Genomic DNA, 25,232 nt, shown 5'->3' on the forward strand with positions numbered 1-25,232 from the left:
CGGCCGCCCCCCGCCCCGGCCGCGCGGGCCAATCCCCGGGGTAGGCGGCGTCCGGCCGCAGCGCCGCGGGGGCGCTCTGCAGCCCCGAGCGCGGGCACCGCGGCCGTGCGCTCCCTCGGGCTCCGCCCGCTGGGCGCGGGGCGTGCGGCCGGCTCCAGGGGCGTCGGGTCTGGGAAGCAAGGTTTGGCTCCAGGGAAGAGTGAATTCCTGCCTCCCTCGGGGGACCCAACCTCCGGGGCGTTGCCAAAGCTCTAAGGGGAATTCTTCCAAGTGGGGTTTTTGTCCCCCTGTTTACTTGTCCTGCAGAGAAGAATTTGTAAATAAGAGTAATCATAACATGCTGATGATAATGATAAATAGAAGCCCAGACGGGTATGCTTTGTCCAACAGTACTACTTCACCAGTAAAAAGCATGAAAGTTTCTAAAAATGTGCAGCTGCTATTCTGAAAATTCCAGTAATGTGAATAGGCTGTCATGACACTTTGAGGGTGGGCAATAAGAAAATGATACTTGCTTTTTCCAAAAAAGAGCAGAAGTTACACAATCAAGGTTTCTCATACTGCGCTATTGTTTACTTTAGGAGTCTGATAAGATTGAAGTCACAATGTGAAACTGTTGATTTGAACCCCAAAGGGGACAAAACATGGGCCTGAAGTCAGCAGTGAGTATATGTTATTATTTCTGTTTGATAGCAAGATCCACCGTATTTTGTTTGACGTGATGGTAAACATCCTTTTTATTCACCTAATAATACTATTAACTTTGGCGAAGTGCCAGGTTCATATTGATGCATTACACGTATTTTTAATGTGATGTTCTAAATCATTCTTAACTTCTTTAAGACGGCCGTGTGTTACCAACAGAATCTCATTAAAGATTTGGGACTTCACTCCAAAAAATGCTACATGCACAAAAGCTCAGTGACTATTTCCATTGTTGAGCAACTCAGGAAGCTAGGCAACAGAGCCCATTGAAGAGCTAGAAGGTCCAAAGTGAACCATGGCTGCAAGGATATTTGTTTTCTGTTCTGTTAAATGTCCTAAGTAAGAGTTTTTATCAATATAAACTTAGTTTTACAGTATAAAACAGATTTCTCAGGCAAATAATCATTAGTGATATAGAAGGAAGTGATACCTGGTGAATCTGACACAAATGTACTCATCCCACGAGGGTTGGGAGGCATTGCACCAAGGGGTGAAGAAGACTTAAGAGTGTGTCTAATTTCTAAGGGAAAGGGATCTGATATAAAATTTTCTGCCCCGTTTTCTTAAAAACAATAAATAAGGGTTGCTATTTTAAATTTAAGAGATTATTTTCCTACACATTTTTATCTAAACACCCTGAAGGGACAGTCTGTGATGAGGTTGCATGACAATGATTTGAGGTAAACTAATCTACCTGACATTTAAAAACTGCCAATTTAGTCAGAATACCAATCTTTGAGTTTATCTAGTAATCTGACTGATTTTGGTGCTTCCTGAAACACGAACACATTGTGTGCATATGTATGAATAATAAGCTGTTTCATCTCTAAGCAAAAATGAGCAAGTCATTTCTAAGAAGCACAATGTTTGATATAGCTCTCTTGACGCACTAGAGTTCGACTTAGGTATTCCTTTTCCTGTCTGAAGTTATTGATTAACTATTTATCTCACATCTCATTTTTGGTTACTTTTAAAATGTGTTCAGATGAAGAAAGAATAGAACACTCACAGATCTATTATTTTGAGTCTTTAAGATGGACTATGAGAGACAAGGGAAACAGAAGAGTTAGAAACAAAACATTTGAAATGGGTGAAGCTATTTTGACTTCATCTGCGTTTCCATTTGCACTACTCTGTTCCTGCTACCCAGAATGGAATTTGCATCTTCTTCCCCCTTGAATACTGTTTTCACCCACCTCCTTCTACCTCATCCTGTCTGGAGTCCACACTTCTCACTTTCATCCGTCTACCTTCCTCCTTAGGAATAAAACAGAAAATCCAGCTTAGTCATTTTCAGCAGCAGGAGTGATCTAGGTTGTTGTCTTCCAAAGATTTCAGAAACATTTGTGCATATCAGAACTGCTAAGTTTTATGAAATTGCAGGGGATTTCAAGGGACTTTTGTGGCTCAATAAGTTCCACACCCTTTACTCCTACACTCGCCAAATACAACCAAAGTAAATTTCATGTCCGTGAATGAGGGACTTACTTGCAACTACCAAGACCTGAGTTGATTCTTGTGAGTTCTAATTTGACTCCATTATCTGGAAGCTAGTTGAACTAAGACAAAAAGCTAAGATCCCCGTTTTTGGTTTTTTTTTTTTTTTTTTTTTTTTAGATCTTTGGATACTGGACACTGTTATAATTGAATTGGCTTGAAAGACAAAAAGGATTGGATCTGAGTTTCAGGCCGCTAGGGTTTCCAGGACTTTTCGGGCTAGTGTTGTTCTCCATTCCCCTTTCAAAAACGTGTCAAAACTTAAAGGCAATTTTCCACTGGATACGTTCCATGTTTGCCCATCCCTGAAGATAAGCAATAAAATATTGAAAAAAATGGTTGGAAAAAACCCACAGTAAATCCTTAAAAATTATCTTTTAAATTTGTATTTTTCTGCTTGTCTTTTAACTAAGACCAAATAATGGTTTCGCAACGGTTTTTCAGTCCTGTGCTGCTCTCCCTACGAATTTCCCTGCATCCTGTCCCTTGGCTTGTTTCTGGGGTTTCTTTACATTGGCCATTAATCAAGAATCACCCAGAGCTCCACCCGCTCTGTGCTGGTCTCTGTTTCCTTCTGCCAGGATTCCTGCTGGGACTGTATCTGCTGGAAAAAGTCAGCTTTCTCAATCCAAACGTCTTCAGTCGGCCTATTGGTCTAAGGATTGAAAACAAGGAGTTTGGAAGAGAGCTCAGCTAATGTAAATCCTCTTTGTTCCTTCAGCCTTGAACAAGATTCTAATTGCTTCAGAGATGGCTTCCTAAGAACGTCCAATGGACTTTTCTCTGTTCTTATTCTGCCTCAAATTCTCTCCTGCTTGCTGTCCCTGTTTTGAAATGGTCTCCTCCACCCTCTTGACTTCCGTGATCTCTTCATTTTTTTCCTACCATTCTTAGGACTTTTTGTCCTGCTTGCTAATTATGGAACTCTTAAGATTAAATTTTTGAATCATTCTTGTCTCTATCTGCCTTCACAATCGTAAGATCCTAAGTCGCAACCAACTTAATGGCCTTGATCTGAAAAGCTACTTTACTAAGCCTCATCTTTCATCCTTGCTCCAAACTGTGTCTCTGGTGAGATGAATTTCCCAGCGCCTGAAATTATATGGTTGAAAACAAATCCCTCTCTTTCTTACACTCGTCTCCCTCTCTGACTTCCATCTTACCATTCTGGTACACTAGGCTTAATACCTTGAGTTATTATTTACTTGTTTCTCTCCTTTATTTATTTTTGTTCTGTCATCCACAAAGTTCTGCTACTATTCCTCTGTTTGTTTATTCTTTATAACGGAAATACTCCTTTCTTTTGACTTCTATGAATTTGTATCCTTAATCTCTATCTTCATCATGTTAGGAAATACTATTGTAGTCTTTTTAAAAACTTTTTATTGATGATAAAACCAAACTAAACTCTTCTGTCATGGAAGTCTCCATCAATTGCTTCAATACATTTCCTCAAATTATCATTCAGACCTGTGCTGTCTGATATGGTAGCCATTGGCCACATGTAGCTCTTGAGCACTTGATTTGTGACTAGTCCAAATTGAGATGTGCTGAAGAGTGAACTACATACTGAATTTCAAAGACTTAGGACAATCAAAATCATGTAAAACTGTCTCATTAAGAGTTTTTTCCCATTGATTCCATGTTGAAATAATGTTTGGGAGATCCTGGGCTAAGTAATGTATATTATTAGAATTATTTTTACCTGCTTCTTTTGATTTTTTTTTTTTTTTGTCAACGTGACCGCTAGAAAATTTTAAATTACAAACGTGGCTCATCTTATGTTTCTATTGGGCAGTACTCTTTTAGATAATTGGCGAGCCAATTCTGGGCTGGACACTGTGAAACAGATCAGAGGCAATTTTTAATAAGGAAAGAAAAGTTCAGACAGCCCACCTTTCACAACCCAGCTGAAGAGATAAGACATTGATACAACCAGAAGGCAGACACCAAATGAGGCAAGAGGATTCCCCTTGTGGGAGCTTAGAGGAGGGAATTGGTCAGAAATACCTTTTCTGAAGAAGCAGAATTTCAAAAGATCCTTTCAGGGTAAATAGTATTTCTTTTCTGCAGCTGTACAAGCAAGAGGAAGGCATTCGGAGATAGAGGAGGTAGAAAGCACCGAGTAGGCTTGGGGTAAAATTCATCGGCCGATTTGTCTGGAATGAGCACTGTGCCCTGAAAGGGACTCAGGTCCACACAATCTCCTGTGCCTCGATGCACTCAATCACCTCCAGAATGACTTCTGCCTGCTTTCCATCAACTTCTGTCCTACTGCTTCCTTCCAGACTGTACCATACTCCGGACTTGAAGCTAGAAACTAAAAGTATATGCACATTGCCAGCCAGATCTTTACCCTGCTTCTGACCAAGCTTCTGGAACGTGTGCTTCAAATGCATGCTCCTGGACAATGGCACAGCATGGTGTTTTCACTGAGGAAACATTCTCCTCAACCAGGTAATCCTTTGAATGGAGAGTCCCACCCATGTAAAGAACAGAGCTCAGTGTTTATTTAAATTGCCACCTACCTAGGTTAACCAACCATTCTGATTTGCCTGGGATTTTTCCAGTTTCAGCACTAAAAGTCCTAGGCCTCAGGAAACCCTCCAGTTCCAGAGAAACTGAGATGGTCGGTCCATCTCACCTACTCTGCCATATTCCAGGCTCTGACTTTGTTTCTCATTTCTAGGCTCTGGCCTCCTGCTAATTTGCTTTCTCTGGCCACACCAGTGCTGACTTGACAACATTTTTTCTTAACCTCGGTTTTGTGATTTCTGTGGGGGAGAGAGAGGGTCACCATTCTTCCTATTAAATTCATTCATCTTCCATTTTAAAAACATGTCACTGCATAGTGTAAGGAGGAAAGGCGTTATATACTCAATCAAATCAGGGGAGATATTTCAGTTCCAAAAAGTGGGAACAGAAGTCCTACATGCAACAAGACTCATCTCGTCATTGGAACCTAATTATCTATGTCAGTTCCATGTTCTCCTGGGACCACTTCCTGCACCTCTGAAGCCATGCTTCTCATGTAAGTCCTTTTCTTGTTCTCAAGGGCTATCAGCTAAGGGACAGCATCAGAATGAAGTGAAAAACCCCTAGATAAGAAATTCAGAAAAGCAGGTTCTATTCTAAGTTGTGGCAGCAAAAGGGTTACGTGGTTCAGAAACTTCTAGTCCAAAGGAATGAAGCCATGATGATGAAAAGGGCAGGCTGTGGGTTTGAACTTTTAAGATACTGAACTGCCCACCCATGTCACAGATTCATAAAACTAGCTGTATTAGAAACAGCCACCCCAGGGGCGCCTGGGCAGCTCAGTCGGTTAAGTGCCCAGCTTCGGCTCAGGTCATGATCTCATGGTTTGTGAGTTCGAGTCCTGAGTCGGGCTCTGAACTGACAGCTCAGAGCCTGGAGCCTACTTCAGACTCTGTGTCTTCTCCTCTCTCTCCCCCTCCCCTGCTCATGCTCTGTGTCTCTCTGTCTCTCAATAATAAATAAACGTTAAAAAAAATTTTAAAAATAAAATAAAATAAACACTAAGAAAAAATTTAGAATCACCTACCCCAAAGTTCTAGCATCAGTCTGAAAAAATATCTAAATTCCAATTTCTACTTAGCAACAACTTCTTGCACAGGGTTGTGAATTCTAAGTTGCAAAACTTAAGTCTCAAAATATTCATGTGGAAAATGTTACTGTCTAGCACCTTCCAGGGCTTCTTGGTAGCCTTGTCAAAAAATTAAATTCTTTGAGGGGCGCCTGGGTAGCTCAGTCGGTGAAGGGTCCTACTCTTGATTTCAGCTCAGGTCAAGATCTCACAGTTTGTGAGATTCAGCCCTGAGTCTGCCTCCGTGCTGGCACGGAGCCTGCTTGGGATTCTCTCTCCCTCTGCTCTCTCTCTTTCTCTCTATTTCTCTCAATAAATAAATAAGCCTAAAAAAAAATTTAAATTCTTTGAGATCAAACAATGCAAAGTAAATGAGCCTCTGGTAGTGGAGGGAAGGATGGACAGTCGGCTCCCTGCGAGGCATGACTTTGATGTGTTTGACTGTCTGGCTTAGACTTGCAAGATCCACTCCTTAAAAAGCTCCATGGGTTGGTAATGTGTCCTGAGACCTCAGGGGCTACGTGCCTCAGAGAGGATATTTCAAAAGATCCCACCCGTTTTGCTTTTATATTTGGATTGGCATGAATTGATGCCTCTTGGCTCATTAGTCTTTTTTCCCCCTTTTGTGTCCCAGACAGGGAGGCAAAGTCTGCTTTAACGATGAGCAGTCTGGTCCACCACACTTCTTCATAACAAGTCAATGCTGGCTCACTCAGGGAGGGCCAGAACACCTGGGATTCTCCCTTAATTATACGGGAGAGTCGGAGCTGCTGACTCTCAGTGGCTTGTCCCCTAATCTCAACTATCAAATCAGACCACACTGTGCAGAGCAACCGTGCATTTTTTTCCAGACGCTTAAGAGGAAACCTGACCTTTTGTGATTTTGCATGGAACTGGAGGGAGAATTCCCTCTCTCTCTCTCTTTTTTTTTTTTTTTTTTTGGTTTATTTTGAGAGAGAGAGAGTGTGAGCGTGCATGTGAGCGGGAGAGGGGCAGAGAGAGAGAGAGTGAGGGAGAGAGAGAATCCCAAGCACATTCCATCCACACTGTCAGTGCAGAGGCTAATGCAGGGCTTGACCTCATGAACCATGAGATCATGACCTGAGCCAAAATCAAAAGCCTGATGCTTAACTGACTGAGCCACCCAGGTGCCCCAAGAGAACTCTTATATAACCAGGCTAAACCTGAGTAGGATTCTGGCCTAATCTGGAAAGCACTCCGGTTCTGCTTAGGTTAATTTTTATCCTTCCCCAAATTTAGTTCTGTGGCAAAAGATCATGAAATAAAAAGATACAATTGAAGGGCGCCTGGATGGCTCAGTTGGTTAAGCATCCAACTTCGGCTCAGGTCATGATCTCACGGTTTGTCGCTTCGAGCCCCGCGTCAGGCTCTGTGCTGACAACTCAGAGCCTGGAGCCTGCTTCAGATTCTGTGTCCCCCTGTCTCTCTGCCCCTCCCTGCTTGCGCGCTCTCTCTCTCTGTCTCTCTCTCTCTCAAAAAATAAACATTAAAAAAATTTTTAAAAAAGGATACAATTGCATACAGAGGTACAGTGAAAAGTATAAATCAATCCTATTGGTTGCTGACTTAACTAAATGTATAATTTTGAACAAAAAATTCTCAACTGCATTTTTTCAGTTTCTTTTTTCTGAGCAATGGGAATCATAATACATTAACTCCTTCAAAAGATTGTGAGGAAATACACAGGCACGCAAAAACTGTGAACAAGTTAAGTCACTGAGGTTAAACTCTTGCATCATTTGCATACCCCCATCAGTTTAAACTTCAGTTCCAGAAACGATTTAAAATTAAAAACCTACCAGGGCCACCTGGGTGGCTCAGTTGGCTAAGCGTCCCGCTTCGCCTCAGGTCATGATCTCAGGGTTCATGGGTTCCAACACCACATCAGGCTCTGTGCTGACAGCTCGGAGCCTGGAGCCTGTTTCGGATTCTGTGTCTCCCCCGCTCTCTGCCCCTCCCCCGCTTATGCTCTGCCTCTCTCTCTTTCTCTGTCTCAAAAAACTAAACATTTCAAAAAATCTACCTCTTAATTCTTATGTTATACATGTAAAGCATGTAATGTAGCATTATCTCTAACATTACATGGAGACAAATAAAATAGGGTTTTAGAAACTGACCTTTTAAACCAAATTAATCTGTCCAAATAAGCCCTTCAGCAATGGTTCCATCTTTGGCACCATTTTCCACTGTCAGCAGCAGTGACTGCACAGAGTGACCCGTGACTCCATGGACTGGCCAAAAGGACTTCCGCATGATGGTCATGCTTCACCCCCTTCTTCTTTTTTTAAATTGAAGTATAAGGGCGCCTGGGTGGCGCAGTCGGTTGAGCGTCCGACTTCAGCCAGGTCACGATCTCGCGGTCCGGGAGTTCGAGCCCCGCGTCGGGCTCTGGGCTGATGGCTCGGAGCCTGGAGCCTGTTTCCGATTCTGTGTCTCCCTCTCTCTCTGCCCCTCCCCCGTTCATGCTCTGTCTCTCTCTGTCCCAAAAATAAATAAACGTTGAAAAAAAAAATTTTTAATTGAAGTATAACTGACAGACGACATTGTATTAGTTTCATGTGTATGACATAGCGATTCAACATTTGTCTCTACTGCAAAATGCTCACCACGATAAGTCTAGTTACCATCTGCCACCGTACAAAGGTACAAAATTCTTTTTCTTGCGAAGGGCAGTCTTGAGATTGACCTTCTCGGCGTCTTTCAAGTTTACAATACAGTATTGTTCCTGACTCTTTGCACCGTCTGTGTGTTACATCCCCATGACTGATGTATTTTATAAGTGGACGTTTGTACCTCTTGATCCCCACTGTTTCCCCTTCTCCTGGCCCTGTGTAGACTTCTTACTAGTCTTCTCACAATGTGGAGCACCTTAGTGAAAAAGTAGCTAGCAGAAGAAAAATAGGAGAGGAGAAAAAAATCTTGAAATGACAACATTTTAATTTTAAGCTCTCAAGTATATCAGAGCCTCCGCTGGTATGTAATAATTTCTGAAAGGATACAAAGAGATGTCTGTATTTTGTTAATATGTGCATGTAAGTATGGCTCTCGAAAAAATCTACGGGGCCCCCAGTTCTATGGCAGGAGCTGCCATCTCAGCCTTCCAGGGAGGCCAGGCAGCTAACACCAAAATGTGAATCCAGACAGGCATCGGACCATAATGAGGTTGGGGAGGAAGACAAGGGAACTAACAAAGCATTCCAATACAAAAATTTAAGAACACTGAGCCAGATAGCAAGACACAAATATAGCCTGAATCATACCTCAGGGCTGCAAATTTTCAACGTCTGCTCTAAGGTTTACTTATATAATCAACAAGACAATTGAAATCGTTTACCAAAATTATTTTTTAAACCCCATTCGCTACAGGCTTAGTATTTAGTATTCTGTAATATTATAATACGGTTTTCAATTGAAGGTACTGTTTTAGTTGTTGATTTTTAGATGAATACAAGGTTTAGTATAAATTTCTTTCAGAAAGTTACATAACATTTCCCATGAGAAACTCCACTTGTTCATGTGGGAAACTTACAACAGAGTTTTTTAGCAGTAAGATTGTGCATGATCATCAGAATAGCAAAGTGATCTTTTTTAACTGAGTGCATATTCTAATCCGCCTCTATGAATTATGTGAATAAAATCTTTGAAGTATTGTTGACGAGGTCATCTTGGCTAAATTGAACTTGACAGAGCCCCTTTATCTAGTTCCAATGTGATTATACTTTGAGGCACATATAGAATCATAGAGAATACTGGTTTAAAATATGATTCAGTGAGTACATTCCGGCATTAGATAAAGCAACTCAGGACAATGAAAAGAGCACTGAATAAAAGGAAATTTGACATCAATAATTTAACATTAACTTTGCGGGGCGGGGGTGTTCAACTTGACAGACTGTTTCACATCATTTTATATTTAAGTAATTTGGCAGTAATATCTAAAAGAGGAAGCATTCCTGTTACAACTACATGTTGTATAGTTGTAAACCCACCCAACATGTTATATGTTGTAGACCCACAAGGCGCCATTCACGTGGACAACAATGTAAAAGCCATCCTTCTATTTGGAGTACAATTTACTCAGCCATAGAAGCCTCATTGATGGATGATTCAGGAGTTAAGTAAGCTCTTCTGCATAGGTACAGCAGAACAGAAATCTGTCCATTTAAGTACTCAAATTTAAAGTGCCCATGTGTGCGTGTATGTACATATAAATATATTTTTAATGGAGTTTTTAAATTAGTGTAAAATTCCCTGGAACCTTAAAGAGACTATGCAGAAGGAATTGTCTTATACCTTTGGGTCAGGCTTAGGAGCATATCAATAATTAGAGTACTGTTTTATCATATATATTATCCCACTGGTTATTGAAGTGTGCATGGTTGACGACATCTTCAACAGTGTTTTAAAGAATGTTGTTGACATGTCTTTAGAGAAAAGACAATTTTCCAGGATCCTACCTTGGAATTTCTCAGAAACAAACACTTGAGACAAGGATTTGACTGCAATAAATTTATTTGGGAAGAATAAGGGAATGGGGAATTAAGACAGGAAGGAAAGGGAACAAATAAAAGGTGTGATATCAAGAGGAGTGCACCACAGGTGAAGGGGCCCCTCAGTGGCTCCATTGATTAAGTGTCTGACTCTTGATTTCAGCTGTAGGTGATGATCTCAAGGTTCGTGGGACAGAGTCTCAAATCAGCCTCTGCACTGACAGCTCTGCTTGAGATTCTCTCTCTCTCTCTCTGCCTGTCCCCTGCTTATGTGCGTGCACTCTCTCCCTCTCCCTCAAAATTAATAAATAATTTTTAAAAATTACATCACATAGAGGGACATGGCACTATTGGAGAGGCCACAGACCCCAGTTGAGAAACTGCCGGGCTGAACTGACAGAGTTTTGTATCCATTTTAAGAATGTACGAACTCGTACTGGCCAATGTGGGAATTTGGGTTACAGAATAGAACGTGAATGACGTAAACCTTGACGATACAAAAATGTAATGAATCCAACCTAGTATGTGGGGCTGGAAACATGCAAATGTCTAACTGTAAGTGCTGAGGTCATCATCTTTCAAAACATCCCAAAGTTATCTGTAGGTATCTAAAGGAATTCTGTATTAATAAATAAGTAATAATAAATGGGTAATAAATAAGGTATCTAAAGGTACCGATAAGATCATAAAAATACTGTGATATTGAATATTCCAACTTCTTAAAGATTTTTATTTTTTCTTGATTTTGGAGACATTTTTAAGCAACATATTTTTAATAAAGAAAGACTAATCTCAAATTTATCAGTTCTATCAGTTTTTCATTACGAACTTTTTCTTTGGTTGAATTAAAGTTATACTGAATACCATTAATTAAAAAATAACGTGGGGGCGCCTGGGTAGCTTAGTTGGTTAAGCGTCTGACTCTTGATTTTGGCTCAGGTTGTGATCTCAAGGTGGTGAGATCAAGCCCTAGGTTGGGCTTCCCGGCTGGGCATGGAGCCTGCTTGAGATTCCTCTCCCTCTCCCTCAACCCCTCCCGTGTGTATGTTCATTCTCTCTCAAAAAATAAGCAAATAAAAACATTACTGACTTAAAAAAATTACATGTACACCATGATCCTAGTGTTTTTTTGTTTGTTTACTTGTTTTGATTTTTTTCCTCTTTCCCTTCCTTTTTTCTTTCAGCAGAGAGAGATGGCTGGAAGTTACTTACTTTTGACTATTTAATTTTGGCTATTTTATTTCTGGGTGGTAGGAATTTGGGGATTTTAATTTTCTTTAGATTTTACCTGAATTTTTATAATTAACACATTTTTACATGATAAAATCAGGAAAAGTATTGGGGAAAATAATGTAATTAAGCTTAATTGCCATTATTTGTCTTTAATTATGTCATAGCTTCTGTACTGATCTAAGATCAAGACGTATTTTTAATCCAATCCTGATTTTTAAAAAAAAAAATTTAACTTTTATTTATTTTTGAGAGACAGAGAGAGGCAGAGCATGATCGAGGGAGGAGCAGAGAGAGAGGGAGACACAGAATCCAAAGCAGGCTCCAAGCTCTGAGCTGTCAGCACAGAGCCCTACGTGGGGTTCAAACCCACTAACTGTGAGATCATGACCTGAGCTAAAGTCGGATGCTTAACTGACTGAGCCACCCAGGTGCCCCAATCGTGATTATTGAACCAACCTAATTTCTAGAAGCCAAGTGGTCCAGGCACAGTTTTTTTTTTTTTTTCAATATATGAAATTTATTGTCAAATTGGTTTCCATACAACACCCAGTGCTCATCCCAAAAGGTGCCCTCCTCAATACCCATCACCCACCCTCTCCTCCCTCCCACCCACCATCAACCCTCAGTTTGTTCTCAGTTTTTAAGAGTCTCTTATGCTTTGGCTCTCTCCCACTCTAACCTCTTTTTTTTTTTTTTCCTTCCCCTCCTCCATGGGTTTCTGTTAAGTTTCTCAGGATCCATCTAAGAGTGAAAACATATGGTATCTGTCTTTCTCTGTATGGCTTATTTCACTTAGCATCACACTCTCCAGTTCCATCCACGTTGCTACAAAGGGCCATATTTCGTTCTTTCTCATTGCCATGTAGTACTCCATTGTGTATATAAACCACAATGTCTTTATCCATTCATCAGTTGATGGACATTTAGGCTCTTTCCATAAGTTGGCTATTGTTGAGAGTGCTGCTATAAACATTGGGGTACAAGTGCCCCTAAGCATCAGTACTCCTGTGTCCCTTGGGTAAATTCCTAGCAGTGCTATTGCTGGGTAATAGGGTACAGGCACAGTTTTATATTCATTTTTTAGTAGTTCCTTTTTAGCTTTTGGGTTTTAATTGAGATGAATCTCTTCAGCCCAAAGAAATGAAAAAGACTTCTTATTATCCAGTTCTGGTTGAAATCTGTCACTCCTCTGTGGCTGAACTCATTGTTTCAGCCCCTGAAATCTATTGATATGATTAGAGCTTATCGAATTAACAAACCAGAGCCAATGTGACCCTGTGACAGAGTGATCCTCCAGAAGCCGCAGGAAACAGAGTGGTTAACCCCCCATGTAGTTCTTGAAATGGAACTGGACAAAAATCAAAACCATATAAAGGAAAAAGGCAGTTTTAGGGTAAATATGAGCTCAAATGTCAGACATTAAAGTTCTATATCCCATGAAATGTAATGTCCTAAATTACATTCCTTGCTAATAAATAGGCAGCAAAAAGCAAGAATCTAGAACGTCCACACAACTAAAATACCATTTTACTTGAAATATAATACCTGCCTCAGCTACAACTGCAAGCTCCCCCCAGTTCAGGTGAGGTTAAATTCAGCCGCAGAATTCACACGTCAGAGCGTACAAGGACTCATGTCTATTAAAAACAGCCATATGCCTGGAAGTCTGCTGCCGCTGTGGCAGGGTAACAGATAGTAAGTGGGATTTTTCTTGTTGTCTCAGAATTGCTGTTAAAGCCAAGCCCGCGGCAAACAGGGGCTGAGTATCCTACATTCTAAGTTCAGAGACACCAGCAGTTGGGGCCTGGGTGAGAGATGTGGGCTTTGGCAGGATGTGACATTCATGGAAACAAGTGATTCCCAACCTTCTCTAGAGCCAAGGATGGGGATGACCCAGGAAAATCATTTCTAAAGATGGGAAGGAGAGTTTAGCATGGAAGTTCGCTATTTAACATATATTGGGTCAACAAACTGGGCGACCTGATTGGCTGCTGGCGTAAGAGAATAAAGAGGTAATGTTGGTGTGGGGCTGAGATGCTCAGGGAGCTAAAATCCCACCAGAAACCATACTGAGTTCTTGGTTTAAGAAGAGGACAGAGCTTGACCTTCATGTGCCCACTGAACAGAGAACAGCATTGCAGGGTAGATTGTCAGCATTGCCAGGACCGTGGCAGTGTTGGGGACAAGGAGGTGGACACATTAGAGCAACTTGATACGAGGTTACCAGCTGGCTGGAAGTTATGACCAGCTCTTGAAAGGGGCTACCAATGACTAAGGAAGTTTCTCCAAAGTGATCTGTCTTCAACTATTCCCACCAAGACAGTGAACTAGAGTGGCAGTTGAGATGGTCTACAGAAAGGGACCGTATCCCTGCAGATTATAGTAATGAAATGTCTGTCTGTCTCTGATTCTCCAAAGTCAGAAGTCCATCTCGTGCCTCCCTCTGTTTCCTAGACTGGCTCCTCTGTTGGGGTGAAGAGAGGTGGCTAGCTTTGAAATAGATATGAGATTAAAGTTTTGAAATGAACTGGATGGGACTTTTGGCTGAGATGCTCAAAATTGTTGGTCATTATGGAAGTGCAAATTAAAACCAGAATGAGATACCAATACATTCCTATCAGAATGACTAAAATGAAAAATATTGACAATTTCACACATTGGAGGACTTGGAGGCACTGGAACTCTCAACCCTTTTGATAGGATTATACAAATATGTTGGAAAACAATTTGGCAGTTTTTAAAAAATACATTAAGCAAATACCTATAATATGACCCAGCCTTTCCTCAATTAGGTATTTATCTAAAATTTTAAAAGCAAAGGTGCAATGAAAAATTAATAAAATAAAATTAAATAAAATTAAATAAAATTAAACTGAATTTAAAAAGGGGCACCTGGGTGGCTCAGTCAACTGAGCGTCTGACTCTTGATTTCAGCACAGGTCATGATTCCAGTGTCGTGGGGTCAGCTTTGAATTGGGCTCTGTGCTGAGGGTGAAGCCTGCTTAAGATGCTCTCTCGCTCTCCTTTAGTTCCTCTCCCCTGCTCATGCTCTCTCTGTGTCTCTTTAAAATAAAATAAAATAAAATAAAATGATAAATAAAAGCACAGGTGCCCATATAAAAACTTGTACACAAATTTTCACAGCAGCTTTATTTGTAATAATCCCAAACTGGAAACAACGCAAATGTCCGTCAACATACAAACGGATATACAAATTGTGGTATAACCATATAATTGAATACAACGAGTCAAGAAAAAGAGATGAACTATCGGTACACACAACAACATGGATAAACCTCAAAATATTTGTGCTGAGGGTAAGAAACCAGAGAACAAAATGACTGCATGCTGTTTAAGGGAAGGAGGGGTTAGGAAGGGGTAGGAGTGAGAGTTTCCGAGGGGCAAGAGGGAACTTTGCAGAGTGATGGTTGTATTCACTACCTTGACCTTGGGGACAGTTTCACAGATGTTTATATGTGTCAGAACGTATTGAATTGTACCCCTGAAAGATGTGCAACTCATTCTATGCCAATAACACCTCAATAAAGCAGAAAAAAATAAAGAACTGTATGTAGCTATAGGAGCTAAAATGAGACTTATCTAGTAATCAAAGGTATTGGAAAGTTATGGAATTGACCTGAGAGAGAATTGAGTCCCTCCTCAGACAGAAATGGAGTAGGTTAACAAACACAGTTGGGGGGACTGCTATTCTTTATAGTCTAGTGAGCTCAAATTTTGCAATACACATTGGTTACAAAGCTAGCCATTCATTTGCAGTCACCAAATGCTACAGCCAACGCAAAAGCCCCACTACCCTATGGTATCTTCATAACCCTATGTTAGTTCTGCTAGTTCATTTTCAAGGTCCCTTGGCCAATGTGTCATGTGCTCAGGCTCAGGAATTAATCTCATTTATTTTCCCTCAGGGTTCTGAGACACTCAAGAAATAGACACCAATAGAAATTGGGGTCAAAATATTATCTTTGATTCATTATAACTGAATTGGTGAATTTACTTGGACCTAAGGTTCTACACCTCCACTTTTGATTTGAATTTATTTTACCAGAACCTTGGACAGCTTAATTTCCTCCTCATTTTTTTCAGTACTGCTCCCCACCACCAAGGCTGAGACAACTGTAGTAGATTCACATAAAGAAACAGGTGCAGAGAAAGAGAGAAAGATTCTGTCTGTTCAGGTACTAATATGGGCACTGGGATGAGCTACTTGAGAAAATGTTTGGAATTATAGAATGAGTCAAATGTCATTATAAGCATCAAGCTGGCTGCTGTCCCCTGTAAATAAATCAGTGGATTGGCATTCAGATGCCATGTTTTTTGTTTTGTTTTGTTTTGTTTTTTAATTTGCTTCACACATCGCTAATATCAGCACTAATCTCAGTACATGTTTTTTCAGCTGATATCTAGTTTATTAAATATCCTTTAATTGAAATCTATCTCCTTTGCGGTGCCTGAATGGCTCAGTTAGTTAAGAACCCAACTCTTGACTTTGGCTCAAGTCATGATCCCACAGTTCATGAGTTTGAGCCCCACATCAGGCTCTGTGCTGACAGTATGGAGCCTGCTTGGAATTCTCTCTGCCCACACCTCTCTCTGCCCCTCCTCTGCCTCTGCTCACTGTCTCTCTCTCTCTCTCTCTCTCTCAAAATAAACATTTAAAAAATAAAATAAAATGAAATGTGTCTTCCCCCATAACAAAGTTGTCTAATACATTTCTTTCACATATATTTCAAGAACTTCACCATAATTATTGAAGTATGAAGCAAAATATGACAGATAGGAAGACATGCACAAGATTTGCTCTTTCATTAAAACACACTGATGCAAAAGTGTTGTGTCCCTTGCTCATTTAATTTAGGGATATTCAACCTTATTACAGACAGAAAGTGAGAGAGGGGAACAATTAGCAAGTTCCACCAATTATGACTCTGTGGTTTAAAGGTACATATATTTTGTATACTATGGTCTCTAAATGCAATCTGTCCAACTCATGCAGTGCCAACCAAAAAGGAGTAATCTGTCCCAGTGTTGGAGGAAAAACTGGTCTTGTAATGAGTAAGAGATTATTTGTCTCTTGTGTGGTGACCGATGACATCCCAACATCATCATCGCAAGAGATTTTCAAGGGGAATGCTATTGCTTTGTCTTTTGTGCTACCTAATTAACCCGAACCCCTAGATAAGACAGTGTCTTTGTAATATTTGCCATTCACCAGTGGTATTTAGTAAAGAGATTTGGGGAGGAGATAATTCTATTTTCTCTCAGCATAATATTTGCCTTCAACTTCGTAGCTGGTTTGCCAAGCTTTATTGACTCATATGTGAGGCTTACCTATTTTTTTGTCTCTTCTACAAAGTACAATTTCGAATATCTTTGTATTTTGTTCTCTTCTCCATCTTTAGCAACAAAACTAATCAATTTTATACTAGAAGGTATTATTTTGTACTCGTTCTGGAAATAGGTTCACCAGAGGGGTCATTGAACTTTTTGTGTTAAGGATATGAGAGCTTCCATGGATTTTTGCCATTCTGACAGTTTCATAACAAACAGTGACCTGGGGACTATGGGTGGCAGGGTTGAACAGTGTAATAAGAAAGTTTTCAGATATTCCCAGGATCCTTCTCCTTTTTTTTTTTTTTTGTAAGATTCTTCTTATTTACTTCTATACAAAATCATCTTTCAGATTCATTTGTCTGAACTCATGCAATGAATATTCTATATTCATGCTGATGTGTTGTGTTCTCTATTTGCAGTTATGACTTTACTTGGAATTAGATGTTTAAAATATTATTTATTTATTTTTGAATGTTTATTTATTTTTGAGAGAGAGAGAGAGAGATTAAGAGAGAGCATAAGCAAGGGAGGGGCAGAGAGACAGGGAGACACAGAATCCGAAGCAGGCTGCAGGCTCTGAGCCATCAGCACAGAGCCTGATGCAGGGCTCGAACCCCTGAACCATGAGATCATGACCTGAGTTGGATGCTTAACCGACCAAGCCACCCAGGTGCCCCAAAATATTTATTTTTAATAATTACTCTTGGGCTGTCAATCTATTTTTGATTGATTAAACTAATAACAACATAACTTTAGATTAACTAACATAAAGAATTTATACCTTTACACTTGTACTTCTCCTCACACTTGAGGTTATTTTTGTCACAATTTGCATGCTTTTTTTATTGTGTAACTACTAACAGAATATTGTAGTACCATTGTTTTTCTACATTCTTTTTTTTCTTTTTAGTTTTAAACTAGAGTTGTAAGTGAATTATGTACACTGTTACCTTATTGCAGAATCTAACTATGATTATCCATTTACCATAACCAGTGAGATTTACACTACCTTACTGTGTTTTTATTATGTTAATTAGCATTATTTTACTTCCACTCAAAGAACTCCCTTTAGCATTTCTTGTAAGGCAGTTCTAGTGGTAATGAACTACCTCAGCTTTTGTTTGCTCGGGAAAGTCGGTATCCCTCCTTCATTTCTGAAGGACAGCTTTTCTGGGTATCGGATTTGGTTGATTTTTATTTTCCTTCAATATTTTGAATATGATGTTCCATTTTATCCTGGCCTGAAAAGTTTCTGTTGAGAAATCTGCCAGATGTCTTATGGAGTTCCTTTGCATATAACTTCTCTCTTTTATCTGCTGCTCTTACAATTCTTTCTTTGTCTTTGACTTTTGAAAATTTAAGTATAATGTGTCTCAGTGTAGCTCCATCTGGGTTCAACCTATTTGAAATCCTCTGGGCCTCACGGATCTGGATGTATACTTCTCCCCCCAGGTTTTGGAAGCTGTCAACCATTATTGCTTTAAATACACTTCCACCCCCTTCTCTTCTGGAATTCCTGTAATATGAATACTGTTTCTTTTCACTGTGTCCTATAATCCCCACAGGCCTTCTTCATTCTTCATTATTTTTTCTTTTTGTTCCTCTGACTGGATTACCCTTGTGTCCTCAACTTCAAGTTGCTGGTTCTTCTGCATGATTGAGTCTACTTTTGAAATGCTGTACTGAATTCTTCAGTTATTTTCCAACACCAGGATTTCTGTTTTTCTTTCTTTCTTTTTTTTATGGTTGCTATTTCCTTGTCAAACTTCTTTTGTTCATACTTTGTTTTCTTAATTTTGTTTAGTTATCTGTCCGTGTTTTCTTGTAGTTCACAAAACTTCTTTGAGAGCATTATTCTGAATTCTTTGTCTAATTGTTCATAAATTCCCACTTTTTAGGGTCAGTAATTGGAACTTCATTATTTCATTTGGTGGGTACATATTTATCTGATTCGTGTGTGTGTGTGTGTGTGTGTGTGTGTGTGTGTTCCTTAATTCCTTCCATTGATATCTACACATTTGGGTAATGGGACTCCTCTTCCATACTTCACAGGTTTACTTTAACAGAGACCATTCTTCACCAGTCCGCTTAGTTTGGATTTCTGGGTGTGTCTACTGGTAATGTCCTTGGGCAGATAGAACTACTATTGTGGTCTGTTTTTGTGCAAGGCAATTGTTTGAGCTCTGAGGACAGGAATGAGTGGGGGTGGTGGGGGATGCCACTGGCTAAGAATACTTGCCTAGGACTGCTAGCTTGATTCCTTACCCAAGTGAGCTGAAAGATGGGCTCCATGGTTGGTTGGATTCTCTGGTAGGCTTATTAGATGGTTCAGGACTAGATAAGACTATACATTAGCTTCCTTGCCTGGGCAGGGCAACAGGACAGGACTCAGGGCCTGTACAACTCATTGTTTGGGGACCTGAATCAGACCAGAGCATGCACTGAATTCCCTGGTCAGTTGAGGCCACTGGTTTTGCTCTGCAGATGGGGGAAGCCATGCAATATACTCTCCATTCAAATGTTGCTGCACATAGGGCTGTTGAATTGGCTACACAGCTGCCCCTGTGCTCTGGTTATTTTCCCTTGTGGGAGAAGCTAAAGGCTATCTTCAGTAATTTGAGTGTCTATGGATTAGATTCCCTGCCCATACACAGTGGGGAGGCAGCTCTAAACCTAGTAAAGCTCTTTGTTGTCTTTTCTCAAGCCAACCTGAACCCCAAGTTCCCTGGCCAAACAAGGTCACTGACTTTGCTCTGTAAACTATCAGCTCTGCCTGCTTTTCTCGAGCCTTGAACGCTGCTGAGCTGCACAGCTTCTAAGAGTTGTCACCAACCCTTCTGGTCAGAAAGGGCCAAAAGACACTCTCCACAGTGGGTGGGGCTGTGACTTCACTTCTTGCCTGGGCATGGGAAAACCTGGCTGTAAGGACAGCAGAATTCCTTGTTTGAAAATTTGAACTAGGTAGATGTGCACTTTGCCAAGTTCCCTGGTCAGATTGAACCTCTGACTCAGTTGTGCAGAGGAACAAAGCTGCTGGTTGGGATCATTACCTGAGCACTGCAGGTATGAACTCCATCTGCCAAGATCCTTGTGCTGGTTGTTACAAGACCCTCCCTCCTTCTTCTTCACAGTCAGATTTTCGGTGGTTGAAATCCCAGGTTTCTCTGCAATCCCCATGGTGTGAGATCAGAGTAGGGGCTCCCACAAAGTGACCCACAATACTGGAGAGGGCTGGTGGTAGCCCTTGGGTGTTCTTTTCCTACTGTGGGAACCAGAGGCTCAGGAGAGACCTTTCCATGAGACTGGCCTGGGGAAAGGACAATGCTGGCACATTTAGCTGCTTCTCTTTATAATGCAGTCTGTCTTGGTCTCTGGGGTCCAGGAGATGTTCGGCCTCACCCCTATGTTCTAGGTTTCAGTGGTGATCCATTCCTGAATAATTGTTGGTTGTTCTTCTTGTGAGGGAGAGCAAAGTCAGGAATGACCTGTGTTGTCCTTGGTGTCTTCACTACCAAGACTGATTATAAAAAGAAATCCAATCATCAAAGAAAAGCCCCCCCACACACATTTTTCTCTGGTGTCTACTCTCCAGTGAACTTCCCTGATAATAGAAAAGTGAAATGTGTAACATTTTCAATACTCTAACAAGTATGTGCCTATGGGAGCAGGGGAGTGGATATCACCAAGCTTGGATTAGGTAACTTCTTAAGATTATTCTTTATGCTTTGGTTCACTACTACCTCCAAGAAAATGAGGCAAGTTGCAAACCAAGGTGTCGTAGGGTAGTGGAGAACCTGGATTTGTATTCTTGCTGTTTGGTGTTCTTCCTGTCCATTGGTAAAGCACGCTGTTGTCATAGAACCTTTGAAAGCTAGAGCTATGGGGAGCGGGGGCAGCGGGAGGGGCTCTGGCTTAACCCTGTGCGGCTATCTCATTTGTCACAAAAGAAAAGAGAAACATGGATAATTTAAATTTCCTTTCCCAAGGCTATAAGCCTAGTTAGTAGAGGAAGGTAGAGGGGAAAAAACCCCAAAGTGGATGTTATGGTTTTTCTGCTATCTTGTTGCTTCTCAAAGTATCGTTTTATTTCTCAAAGCAAGTTCCATGACATTGCCTCTATGTAAGGTAGGGAGGTTCTCTGGAATTTCTCCAGTCCGCTGGATATCTTGACTCCAGGGAAGAATGTAAATGGCAGGGGAGATACACCACCAACGCATCACCGCTCTTGTAATGAAGGTGGTAGGTGTCCTGTGGGTCAAGGTTGAAGCAGTTGGCAGGAGAGTGGTTCCTGCCTCCAACATGCTTCAGCACTAGACAAATATGGGATTTCAATACTTAGGACAACTTGTCCTTTAACCTTGTGATTTCAAACAGAGATGTGAGTGGAAATGTAGGTGGAGAGACAGTGAGACAATGACTAGGCATTTGTCAAAGCCATTTGTCAACTGGTTGAAACGTGCCACAAGCCAGTACAAATACAAAAAGCAAAGTACCCGGGGTAAGTAATTATAAAAATACTAATTTTCGAACATTGCTTTATCCATCTCTAATGTATTGCTTGATTTTTCTCATCAAGAATTAAAGCTACATCTTTTTTAATGGCCAGGAGAGGTTAGGGTAGGTCTCTACAGTTAGGTGAGGTTAAAAAGAGAACATTATACAAAAGGCAAAGCTTTAAACACAACTTAGGGAAAAATAGAGTAAGGCTAAATAATTTTATTGTCCCGTCTGGCAGCCCTGTGATTAGTGATAGCAAGGGGTGTGTGGAGGGGGTGTGTGGAGGGGTGTAGCTGGGGAGCTGCAATCACTGCTTTCTATCTGGTGTTGACGTAGGTGTCAAAAACCAGCTGACAAGCTTGATGTTGGGCAATTCTTGTGATAACTTAGTTCAAGCTTCTGCTCTTAGGCAAACACAGTGAAAAACAGACTGTAAATGTCCACCCGCTGGAAGTTCCAGACACTAATCGGATTTTGCTGCATGTATGGTATACATTTCATCTCAGCTGACGGTTAGGCTGGGGCGGTGCAAGGCAACATGTGCCTTCTTATTCAGAAACCCGCCAGTGACAAAGTCCCTGCTTTGTACCACGCACTGTAGTTTGTTTGTTTTTTTTAATTTTTTTTTAACGTTTATTTATTTTTGAGACAAGAGGGAGACAGATCATGAACAGGGGAGGGGCAGAGAGAGAGGGAAACACAGAATCTGAAACAGGCTCCAGGCTCTGAGCCATCAGCATGGAGCCCGAAGCGGGGCTCGAACTCACGGACCATGAGATCATGACCTGAGCCGAAGTCGGACCGAGCCACCCAGGCGCCCCCCATGCACTGTAGTTTAATGTGATTATGAAAACACAGGTTGGGCTAACATGAAACAATGATTTTAGGGAAATATATCACAGTGGTAACCTGATTTTGTGAGCATAAAAGGGAATATTATGACACCTCTGCAGGGGTTTGAATATAAAAATGATGCCTAATCTGCTGTGACCGTAGAGTTCGCTATAAAAAAATCACTTCAAGAATATGCCTTTACATTTCTCTGGAAAAAAGTAGACCTTTCTAAAAATGGCAGAGAATACATACATAGACAATTTCTTTTCCTTTGGGGTACACATAAACTTTTGCTTAATAAAAAAACGAAAGATAATCCCGTGTGATTCTGAAGTGTAATTGATAATATGTCTGGCACTTAAAAAAGTAAACTTTGTAATAAAGGAAGAAGGAGTTACTGGGGTTTTGAGTTTCTTTGTCAATAATCATGAAGCCTTATAATGCTTAGAAAATTCTTTAAGGCAATTGCATTGGTCACTATCTGGTTCATAGAGAAATATGGGGCTTTAAAAAAAAACCAAAACACCGTACAAGCAGATAAAACTTAGAGTCTACTTTCCAAGAGCTTTCAGTTGAAAATAATAATCAAATCAACATGTAGGGAAAAAAAATTCAAATATGAAACATTACAGCAAAATACAGATAATATAGCAAGATCCACATTCCTGAACCTCCTTCTTTCAAACACGATAGTTGACTTTATATAAATAATTGTTTTCCAGGGCACCTGGGTGGCTCCGTTGGTGACGTGTCCAGCTCTTGGTTCGGCTTAGGTCATGATCTCACAGTTGGTGAGTTCGAGCCCCGCATTAGGCTCTGTGCTGACAGCACAGAGCCTGCTTGGGATTTTCATTCTTCCTCTCTCTCTGCCCCTCCACTGCTCTCTGTCAAAATCAATAAGTAAACTTATACAATTTTTAAAGAATAAATAAATAATTTTTCCCCTCATATCGGCTCATTAACTCCTAAAGGAAAGAAATACAGTTGACTTCACATCCACTTAAATTAGTAAATTTGAACACAGGACTTTTTTTTTTCCTTTTTAGTTTCATGTTTTTAATAGAAATCCATAAGCAATACAGTGGTGATCCATAAAGCCTAAAATTAAAAAAAAAAGAGCTATTCTCAGATGAGACATTAAAATAAGGAAAAGTAAAATTCAACCGTGTGCCAAGTTTTGACTAGAATTCATTAAAGGATACAAATGAAAAGGATTTCACTGAATCTGCTTGAGGAAAACACTGTACCACGCTTTTCCCAGAGCATATGTTTTGACAACCACTGTTCTACTTGATTTTTAGGCTTATATGTATTTCAAAGCAAATGAAATCCGTATGTTTCTGATACACTGACACTCAACTCATCAAAATGTGCTTGTGCGAGCTTCTTGAAGTCTGAGCAGCTTCTAAACCATGCTTATCCTTGTGAAATAAAACTCAAAGGCAAAATTGGATTGCATTTAACTGTATAATTATTTTTAAACCATCTCAGGAATTTTGCTGAACTCATGTGGCTTAATACACATTATTATGCTATCTTTTGGAAATAGGCAAGCGGTATAAAATGTTTAGCCAAATAAAGCCTCACTATCCCTTCTGCCCACTGCCTTTTTGCTTGCATTATTTTGAAAGGGAAACAGAAAGAATTTGGCCTGCAAAGAGAAATCTGTTCTCTCCTCAAGCAACGTAAAATATTCTATTGCTTTCCTCTCTAATTCTTCATGTAAGCAATAATGCTTGTCAGCTGAGGAGTCAGGTAGTTCTCATTTCTAGTTCTTCACTGGACTTCCGTTCAGGGAATTTTGGTTAGAATTTGATTATGGTTTATAATAACTTAAAGTGTTAGTGCCACGAAGCCGGAAACCAGTGATTGTGTTCTTCAGCCATGGTTCCTACATCCACACAAAAGACTGCTAGTTGAAGGAATAAGTATGTCTGGTTTTGTCAAGGTGACTGGCATCCTGCTTTTGGTTCTTTGGTCTTGGATAGAGTACAAGTGGCCCTATATTTATTTATAGTAGGCATGCTTCAGAGATAATGTAAAGACACAACAGTAACTCTGATCCTGGGTTTTGCTGAAGATTTAAAACACTTCAACTACTCAGATCATTACATCATCAAAAATTCCCCAGGCAGCCTTTCAAAGCTGAAGTGATATAACCAAAATGAGATTAAGGAGAGTTACAAAAAAAAAAAAAAAAAAGGAAAAAATCCATAGGATGTCTTCACTCTGGCGTCAGTGACATTCCATGCTACCCCAAGAGAGAAGTTTTTCTCCCAAGACAGTGCTTGTAGGGCTGGGGGTTTCTCTGCCACATCTTCACCCACGTGGGGGTGCCTGGGGTTCGGCCCTAGTTTGGTCCCTTTCCTCCATTAAACTTATTCCATACATGGCCCCACCATTATCTTCCAGTGCCGTCTAAAGGCAATTTTGTCATTAAATTCTCTCCTCTCAGTAGGGCTTAAGGTGCCTGCGAGACATAGACAAAAACAAAGTATTTACGGTCAGACAGATCTGGATTCCCAAAGAAACTAACCGTGGGGAAATAGTTCAACCTCTTTGAACTTAAATTCGGTTATTTCAAATGCAATTATAATAGCCAGCTTGAGGACTCTAATGAAAATTATATAAGAAACTATGCACAGTGCCTAGCACATAATTGACTTTCAAAATTTAGGTTTTTTCCCTGTCTATTCCAACACTCAAAAGAGCATCACAACCACCTATACCTGCGTATTTATGATTTCAGGGCATTCTTGTCAGGTACCAACTACGAGCCGGGCAGTCTGTCGGGTCACTTGAACCCTGGAGTGCAGGTAAGGGACGTGACCGTGTTCTCTTGGGGTTTCCAATGAGTGAGAGAGAAACATTAAAACCTCATACAAATGAATGTGTATTTACAAATTACACCACATTGTGAAGGAACAGTAGATATCTGTAAGCACTGTTACCAGACATATCTCCTGGTCAGCTGGCTTGTTTCCAGGCAAATATCAGGA

General features: G+C 40.5%; 1 long non-coding RNA gene across 1 annotated transcript; it reads left to right on the forward strand.

Annotated features, from left to right (window-relative positions):
* The first annotated feature begins 15 nt into the window (after positions 1-15).
* LOC147581504 (uncharacterized) lies at positions 16-23,829 on the forward strand. The gene is made up of 3 exons (XR_015249658.1): positions 16-662; positions 4,491-4,659; positions 22,956-23,829. It is a non-coding gene; the product is annotated as an uncharacterized LOC147581504 (long non-coding RNA).
* The last annotated feature ends 1,403 nt before the right edge of the window (positions 23,830-25,232 follow it).

Source organism: Puma concolor, chromosome B1, assembly GCF_028749965.1.
Source record: "Puma concolor isolate L17-30 chromosome B1, mPumCon1.1.hap2, whole genome shotgun sequence".
Taxonomy (NCBI): domain Eukaryota; kingdom Metazoa; phylum Chordata; class Mammalia; order Carnivora; family Felidae; genus Puma; species Puma concolor.